The sequence below is a fragment of the Xyrauchen texanus genome, chromosome 1 (assembly GCF_025860055.1).
Source record: "Xyrauchen texanus isolate HMW12.3.18 chromosome 1, RBS_HiC_50CHRs, whole genome shotgun sequence".
In the NCBI taxonomy this organism is placed as follows: domain Eukaryota; kingdom Metazoa; phylum Chordata; class Actinopteri; order Cypriniformes; family Catostomidae; genus Xyrauchen; species Xyrauchen texanus.
The window spans coordinates 66,014,272-66,024,348 of NC_068276.1; the positions used below are offsets into that span (position 1 = coordinate 66,014,272).

A 10,077-nucleotide genomic window follows, 5' to 3' on the forward strand; every position below is an offset into this window, starting at 1 on the left:
TTTATCCCTGTAGCCAATCGGAAGCGGACTTCACTGCTGATATTCTGGGGATACAACATAGCCAATAGGCTATAGCCTACTAGGGACTTTAGCCTTTAAAATATCTTTGCTGCATTGGATCAGTCTCCTTTCTAGAACAGCCAAGAGCTTTCTAGCCTCGCGGCAGCAGCACCTTGCATCGCTCAGACCTTAAAACAGTCAGCGCCCATGAGATGCGGTTTGAAAATTTTCAAAAAGCGTTGGTGCGGACAGATGAGTTTTGTGATGCGATTCGGATTAAATAATAATAGCCCATCCGCGCATCTCTAATACAAATGCAATGTTATTATGTGTCATGGAACATTGCGCTCCCCAACTCCATGAAAGGTCGGATTTGCTCCATATTTTGATAAGTTTTGTTTAGAAAACCTTGAATCCATGTAGGCTAATATCATTATACATAATCCATATCATTAGAATCAATGAATCCATGTCATTAGCACACGATCAGCATAGCACACGTGCACACATGTGCAGGCCAATGTTTTTTGTTTTTGTTTTTTGCGGTGGCGACGGTGACAAGCTCAGACCCGCGGTTGGAGTCACGTGACCGCTGGTATTGCGGTAATCGTGTAACCGTCCCAGCCCTAATTCTAATATTGGCTGTGGTGTTTGAGCCCCGCCTGTTTTAGTGCGAAACTGACCACTCTCAAAAGTGTGAGTAAATGATGAGAGAATTGTCATTTTTGGGTGGACTGTCCCTTTAAGAGAGTTGTGGACTTCGAGCTGATGCTCCTGTCTTTAAATGTAAGTTTCAAGAATTATACAAGCTGTAAAATGTTAAATGAGGGAAATATTTTGAAGAAAAACACCACAATGTTTTATTTAGGCCCTAATAATATGTTTAAAATTAGCAATCTTCCACTGTGACAACTTCCCCTCATATGATTCACCATTGGGGCATGTTGTCACAGTGAATTTCATTCCTCAGTTAAGTAAATGTTTTAAATATCTTTAGATTCTGACCTTGTGTATAAAGAAAATAATTCTATATAATTCTATAAAATATATAATATAATGTATAAAACATGCCCCCGGGGGGGTCAAAGGGTACAGATGACCCCAGGGCGGCCCATGCAATGGTCTGTGTTTGACATTTAATGGGATCAAGAACAACAATTTACTTACTGACTTCTGTCACCCAAAATAAAATGTAAATGTATTTAAATGATAAATATATTAATTGTTATCCAGAGGTGGGAAGAATAGCCAAAAACTGAACTCAAGTAAAAGTACAATTACTTCAAAATCATAATTACTCAAGTAGAAGTAAAAGTACTAACATAAATAATTACTTGAGTAAGAGTAAGAAAGTAATTAAAAGAGTACTCAAGTAGTGAGTAACTCGATTACTTTCATAAATGACAAATAGACATTTAGTCCCGATATTCCAGAACATAAAACACATTGAACATGTATTATAGAATTATTATTCATGGGAATTCTGTCATCATTCACCATCATGTTGTTCCAAACCCGTAGGACTTTCTTTCTTCCATGCAACACAGGAGATATTACACAGAATGTTTGAGTCACTATTTACTTTCAGTGAATGTTTTATATATATATTGAAAGTGAATGGTGACTGAGACGGTCAGTCCCTAACAAAGCCTCACACTGGTTTGGAACAACATGAGGGTAGAGAAATGATGACAGAATATTAACTTCTGGCTGAGCGATCACTTTAAAGAGATTTTTACCCAAAAGTGAAAATTATCTCATCATTTACTCACCCTCATGCCACCCCAGATGTGTGTGACTTCCTTTCTTCTGCAGAACACAAATTCAGATTTTTAAAATAATATTTTAGCATAATTTTGATGCTCCAAAAAGCACATAAAGGCAGCATAAAAGTATCCATAAGACTCCAGTGGTTTAATCCATGTCTTCAGAAGTGATATGATGGTGTGGGTGAGAAACAGATCAATGTTTGTCATGTTTTGCGAGACAGCAGGGGGCGATATGCAGAGAAGAAAGTGAATCTGTTTCTCATTAAGACAGAATCTGTGACATTTACGCATCATTATATAAACTTGCTAGATAAAATAAATCTTTAAATTTGCTTCTTCCTCGTGTTGCATTTGACTGTCACTCAGTTTTAAAGGTGACATGCAGGTGTCGTGGCGCATCACGAGCACATCAGAAGTCCAGCACGAGTGAAACATATACAGACATGTCGGACGAGTCTGAACCTTTATTCCGCTGTCTGGGATTACTTGTGAAAGACCCACGAAGCTCCATCAGTGTTGATGAGACCCAGTCTGTAAAGTTTGCTGCAAAAGTTATCGACGGGAAACACTTCAAACATTAAGCACCATCCCACGGACTTCACGGAGATGAATGTATGTGGAAATACAGTACACGGATAATAAATTATAGCCCGTTTCATAAAAACACAAGATTCAATGTAGTTTTACATGATTTGTAATGACTAGTTAGACTAAAGTTATGTTTATGATTTCTGTCACATTCACAAATGCAGCAAACGGATTTAAACCCTCGTTCAACATTATAATGTGCACGCAACAGCAGGACAATGTGTTTGAAAATACTAATAATATCTTTTATTTTAAAACATTGTACTAAATAGGGTTTAAAAATGCTTTTGGTGTTCAGGAAATTGACATTGAAAATATGAATGCAAGAAATTGACAGTGAAACTGTGGCAGAAATTGTCAGTTTTGGACAAAATGGCAATAAATAAACTGCACATGAATAATATATTTTCAGCAGGTTTTGTAGAATTGAACTAAATCACAAATGCAACAAATGACTGAACGCATGAAAATGTATATTTGAAGTGTTAAACTGTTCAATAATCATTACAATACTTATATCTTGTGCTGTTACTGGTGAGGAACGGTTGCCAACACAAATTGGGTCAAATCAATCTGTGCTCAGGAATAATGTGGATATGTGTGTTGTTGAACTTATTACATTTATTTAATGATTCAAATCTTCATAATCTTCAGATGAACTGATTACAGTCTAATTCTTGTATTATTGTAAAATAGATGAATATTTACTTGTGTTTTATACAGAGAGACCAAAACCTGAAGTGCGTGTAAATCCAGATCATCATGTGTTCAGAGGAGAGACAGTCACTCTCACATGTGACATACAGACACAAACACACACTGAGTGGAGATACAGCTGGATTAAAGATGATTCAGTCAATCCAGTCAACTCTGAATCCAGTGATGCTGCAGGAACTAAAACAATCAGATCAGTGAAAGTCTCTGATGGAGGACAGTACAGATGCAGAGCACAAAGAGGAAACTACGACACACAGTTCAGTAACACAGTTCAAGTAACAGTTGAAGGTGCTGATTTACTTTATCTGATTTGAGATATGTTTTAGTGAGTTTAAAAAACAAAAAAATAAAGGAAGAAACATTTGTGGAGTTTATCAATGTATGCAAAGTTTATTCAGTTTGTACTGAGTGTTTATCAGGAGCTCTGAAGGTCAGTAATTACTGTAGTAAAGACGAGCAGAAGATGAACTCTGTTTATTAATGACCCAAATGTTCTTCACCACAGACTCAAAGCTCAATCCTGAACTCACATCAGATACTGCAGGAGCTGCACTGACAGGAAACACGGTGACTCTGATCTGTCACATGACTCAGACCGCTGGATGGGACTTTTACTGGTACAAACACACACAGAACTCTGAGAAAAACAAGACAGAAACAAACTCCTACAGAGTCCATATTGATTCAGTGTCTGATGGAGGTCAGTACTGGTGTAGAGCTGGAAGAGGAGAACCAGTTTACTACACAAACTACAGTGATGCATTGTGGGTCAATGTCACAGGTGAGAGTTTATTCTCTCTTTTCTATTCATTCATGTGCACTTGTTCAGATATACTCAATCATCATGTGCTTGTGTGTCTGTTTTTCAGTGTCAGCAGATCAGATTTGTGTCTTACACACTCTCAGTTCTCTTCTGGCAGTTTGTCCATATCTGATGGCGACAGTCGTGCTGGTGTTCAAATGCTACAGAGCGAGAGGTAAAAGAGATCAATATAATCAACAGATGAAATGTTCACAAAGACAATAACAGCAGAGGAAACAATATGAAAGTGGAGTTCAATGACATGTTTCTAATATTGTTTTTGTATTTGATAGTTTCATCTGTTGAAGATCAAAGTCAGTTTGCAGTAACAGAGGAAGGAACTTCAATCTGAATCTCTTTAAAAACGTTCAGAAGACTTTTCTTACATTCCTGTTCATTATTTCACCATGTTTCATTTGTTGTAGAATTGATTTCTCATTCATATGATTTTAAAACATTGTATTTTGTGTTTCTGCTTTTCTATGATTTCTATTTGAATCTTTTACTTGAATATTTCCTGTTTCATGTTCAAATAATGAATAAGAGCAGAAACACTTTAGTTTTATTCTGATCTAGTTTTATTGTGTGGATTTGTGTGTGATCTGATGTTTCAGTACTTTAAATAAGTGTGTCTTTGTGTTTGAAATATTCTGGACTTTATGCTTTCTTACAGATTTAAATACTATCTTAAACTCTTGATTATTAATGTCATAAATATATTTTGCACTGGAGAAAAAGATTATTTCTTCAAAACAACTGAAGACATTTAAATCTGAACAATATTTGACATCATGATTGTTTCGCTCCTCACTCTTTATGTAAAACATGTGAATAATAAAGTGTCATTTTCATCTCTCTGTTTTTGTTTGTATAAAAATCAAATATGGATGGAAGAGTTTTGATGAAATGAAAGAAACATGATTTCTCCTGTTTGAAAGTCATCTCAGGTTTATTTGTACAGCACATATCACAACACATTTGGATTCAATGCAGCTTTACTGAAAATTGTGCCTTAAAAGTCCTCAGTTAAAATAACCAACAGCGATTGTGTCCAGAAATAAACTCTATATGTTTAAATAGAGAGAAAAACCTTGAGGAAACACATTATATAATACAATAGTTATTAAATATGATTTTCCCAAGTTCAGAATAACTTGTCTTGAGATTCAGATCAAAATAAGATTCTGGACCGCTTATATTTAAAGTCCCAGATGAAGAACAGATTTGTATAAAGTGTCAATGAAATAGTTTTGTATGTAATTAGTGTCATTGAGAATGAGAGTGTCAGTTCAATAACAGTTGAGTTTGTAAAGCAGGTGGATTCACTGAACATTGAGATGATAAAATACTGTATATGATCATTGAGTGCAGAAACAGTGAACTGATCCGGATCCACTGACACTCATTTCTTCTCCACATTATAAATGCAAAAGTCATTCACAGAGAATCTCAAGCTCGTTTAAAGATCATGTGTGGGTCTTAAAGAGCGTTTTGAAAGTGAAAGTAAAACACTGATTGTGGAACAGATTTTCTGCACAATTGAACAGGTGCATCTCATCACATTGGCACAGAGAAGAGCAGCTGTTTATACACTTGCAAATCAATGTTTAATTCAAACAAATTGTTACATTTGCATTCAGATGAATATGTTTGGTTAGTGTGTTATTTAAAGTTCATCTATTAAATTCTTTATATTTTCATTGACTTTAATTTGACTCCACTATAAAGCGCTTGATCGCTGATGTTGGCTGACTAACGGTAACTTTGAGCAGAGGGAATAGTATTATTAAATGATTCAGGACTATGTAGAAGAACTTTGCATATTTTATAGACAATATCTGAAAGTATTCAGGTGCAAATTCATCTATTAATGTTGTTTAATGGCAGTCAGATCATGTGATTATCTGCTGAATCACAACAATTCACAATTTGTCCACATGAGGGACGATTCATCTCCAGCTGATCCAATGATTCATTTGACTCGAAAAGTGATTATGCTCATTCATTTATTGTTAATTGTTTATTTATTACTGGAACCTCACTTTATCTGTACTGTTTATCATTAATATAGAGCTTTTAATAACATTTCACCTAAACTAATTTACAGCAGGATGCTTGACCTCTTGACCTTATGCTGGATAGGCTAATAGATGAGGTGTGATTTAGGAGTGAAACATGTGAGCCAGCATTAAAACATGTGGATGAATGCTTGAACTTAATGTATCCTGTGTAAGAGATTATGAAAATAATATGATTTCAAAGAACATACTGAAGTGTGTACTGAATGTAATGTTTCTGGATGTGTTATTGACACTTCCTGAGTCCGACTGATTCTAGCGGCTCGAAGGGGGGTCTCTGCAGGCCCGAGAGGACCACTGAGAGATCCCAGGAGGGGAACAGGCTCGGCCGGGAGGGATTTAACCTCCGGGCGCCTCTTAGGAACCTGATATTTAAGTCGTGATTAGTGGGCCAGAATGAGACAGTCTTCGAGGTAGTTGAGAATGCAGATGCCGGCTTCCCGAAGCGGGGCAAGGGCTGCCTCTGAGACCTTCGTGAAGACGCGAGGGGACAGGGACATGCCGAAGGGGAGGACCTTGTACTGATACGCCTGGCCGTCGAACCGTAGAAAGGTTTGATGTCGAGGCAATATTGAGACGTGAAAGTACCCGTCCTTCAGGTCTACCGCTGGAACCAATCGAGATGCCGGACGCAAGTTAAGATGTGTTTTTACGTGAGCGTTTTGACCGGGAGTTTGTGCAAAGCCCGGTTGAAAACTCGTAAGTCCAAGATCAGTCGTAAGCCGCCGCCTTCCTTGGGTACAATGAAGTAAGGGCTGTAGAAACCCTTCCTTTGAATTCAATGCAGCATTACTGAAAGTGACGGTCTTTTAAATGTCTTTTTTCAAAAACATTAATGAGATTCATCTGACTGCAGTTTTTATTCCTCTATGCTAATTTATAAAGGAGTCGACGCGTCCTCTGATTGCGTGTCTTCATGGATCAAACCCACTAAATGATTTCATTGGTCAGCTCTTAGATTGATGGGCGGAAAGAGCCAATCAAAAGCTTTGAAATGAAAGCCCCGCCCATCACCTCATGTTTCAAACTGACCATCAGATTCACTTTCCTTTCCTCTCTTCAAAAAGCATTTGAACACTCAAATCAAATCTGCAAAAATACGACGAATAGCGGGTCTCTGAATATTATCAAGCTAAACTTTACGATGACGCTTAAAATCTGCTTTTCCTCTTCCAGACATAATGACGAGAGTTTAATTTTCACTCGAATGTGACGCGACCAACAACCGGAGAAGATGTTTACGTTCACCTACAGGACCTAGTAGAAACACACAATTGAAGGAGGAGCCAAAGTCACGTCACGTGTTTATTTCTTGTTCACAGTTTAAAATCTTGGAGTTTATTTCACTCAAATGAACCTTTTTTTTTTCTATAGAGAAAATATTTAAAGCTCAATGTTCAAAATGTGTCAAATGTTCAACAGAGCAGAAGAATTGTTGACAAATAAATTTATCCAACACAATAAAAGTTAATTGCACACCTGCAAACCTGTCCACATTTTGACCTCAAAGTACGCTGGTACGATTTGTCCCTCTAAACTAAAACCAGGTGACGCATCTGCGCACGCGCAGTACTCAAATCAAGCAACAGCAAAAGAAGAGTTCGACCAATCATAGCGCTGGGTTCATTCCCCAAATAGCAAATCATCATTAATAAGAGACTGCAAATCGACAGCAACACAAAATCCAGCTATACACAAGTTACAGCGTCGCCTAGTTGTGACGTAAATGGTCACTAAGTCCCAATTTACACACTACTAAATATTTGCGCCATTAATCTTAGGTAGGACCCTATAAACTAAATATTTACGGAGGCATCGGGGAGTAAGTGATGAAATAAAAAAGCAGACTCATTTAATAACATCAATGAACTCATGTTTTGACATTAGCCATCAAGGAGCTTCTGTAATAATTTAGCTATCTAGGAAGCGATTTCTACATTACTAGATATTTTATAATTGAATAAGCGACATTTTTCTCCATTCTGATGGTTGATGTGAACATTAACTGAAGCTCCTGACCTGTATCTGCATGATTTATACATTACACTGCTGCCACATGATTGGATATTGCATGAATAAGTGGGTATACAGGTGTTCTTAATGAAGTGATCATGAGTGTAAAATAGTTGATTTATATGAGTTTATTGTTTTATGATTATTGATCAGCGGTGGAGGACTTTTGAGTTCATACATGTGGAAGAATATTTCAAATAATGGTCTGGATTCAATGAAGCTCGAACAGAACGGTGTTTTTATCTGATTTACTCATTGTGAGATTGAGGGGGGTTTAGATTTGGGCAGTAATTGGGATGGATGGATCTGAAGCGCTGCAGACAGTCGGTCAGAACTGTGTGTGATATTTATTTGAAGAGAATCACCAGTTTCCAAGTTCAGTGAGTTACTGAAGATCACTTTGTTGGGCAAACATGTGCGGATCTGAAAGACATTAACACATTAAATAAACCAGTAACACATTCTTATTTCACAACATAAATACACAATTGAATAAATAACAAACCTTTTATGTCTACATTGACAGAACAAAAGGTATAAAGCAGTTAAATGACACTGTTGGGTGATTTATTCTTCATAAGCACACAAGGTGGAGCCACTAAATCATGAATATCTGAACACCAGCAGATGTGAACATTATAACTGACCATTGCTAAATGACACAATCTTCAACACAACACCTCGGATTGCATTAATCACTAATAAATAATAGTCTGCAATACAGATGACCGTCATTTCACTTTCTGTAAAGATCCAAACTCTTCAAACGAGAACATGTGTGACTCTTAAAAGAGTGTTTGTGTTAATGGAGGACACAGATGTTATTGGACTTGGAGCTGGTGTATTTGGTGCTTTGTGCCTCAGACACGGCGTGTTTGTGCAGTTCAGCGGGCAGCAGCAGACGCACGGCGGTCTGGATCTCTCTCGATGTGATGGTGGAGCTTGTTGTAGTGAGCGAGACGAGACGCCTCACCGCCGATGCGCTCCAAGATGTCGTTGACGAAAGAGTTCATGATTCCCATCGCCTTGGAGGAGATCCCGGTGTCAGGATCAACCTGCTTCAGGACTTTATACATGTAGATCGCGAAACTCTCCTTCCTGGACCTCTAAATGCTCCAGTATATTTTCACACTGGAGACAAACAATAAACAATCATCACGGAAATTCACGATTGATTTCATTGGACACATTCAGCATTCTCGAACTTCAGAACAGCCAATCAGGGGCTTCTAAATGTTAATCCCGCCCATCGCCTCGTGATGGACAACTACCATCACCAACATGATTCAGTTCCTTTATTCCTCTTAAATTCCTCTTATCATTTTGTTTTATTCCGATTTAGAAAATGAATGTTCAATATTTGTCAAATGTACAACAGATCAGAAGACTCGTTGACAATGAAATGATCCGTCAGTGGGATTGAAGTGACTCTTAAAAGAGTCTCCGGGGTTGATGTGGGTGACGTCACTGTAGATTTAAGCGCGTTATCCGCGAAACCGGCATTCCCAACAGACCGACCAAATAATCCTCGCTGGACTCCTGCAGGATCATGACAGCGGAACTCCGGAAGCGCAGATCCGTCTTGAAATCCTGAGCGATTTCTCTCACCGGACGCTGGAAAGGCAGTTTGTGAATCAGCAGCTCAGTGGACTTCTGATAACGGCGGATCTCTCAGAGCCACGGTACCGGGACAGTAACGATGATGTTTCTGGACTCCACCGGTGTCTGGAGCACTCTTACGGGCGGCTTTAGTAACGAGCTGCTTCCTCGGGGCTTTTCCTCCGGTGGATTTACGAGCTGTCTGTTTAATTCTTGCCATGACTTCAACAATCTCTTCTCTGTTCTTCACAGGAAATGCAGATGATCGTTACACCGCTGCTTTATAAAGGCTAGTTCGAGCACGCGCTCAGTGTGGGGAGGGTGAAGAGGCTTGTGATTGGCTGATATGGACTCTACGCATCACAGTTGACCAATGAATAAACGGATCATCTTTTCAAACAAGCGACGGCAGTTTCCCGCTCAAGATCTTTAGTTCAGTTCATCTCTGTGCGCATGACACAAATGCTTCATTTTACACTCGTGACGTTTCATTTTTTATTTAAACGAGTAG

The 10,077-nt window shown here is 38.2% G+C and overlaps 1 protein-coding gene and 1 pseudogene across 1 annotated transcript in view; one reads left to right on the forward strand and one right to left on the reverse strand.

Moving 5' to 3' along the window:
- Positions 1 to 10,077, forward strand: part of LOC127642915 (titin-like) — a 482,588-nt gene that overhangs the window by 252,728 nt on the left and 219,783 nt on the right. The window lies entirely within an intron of this gene.
- Positions 8,770 to 9,799, reverse strand: LOC127643557 (histone H3-like; annotated as a pseudogene).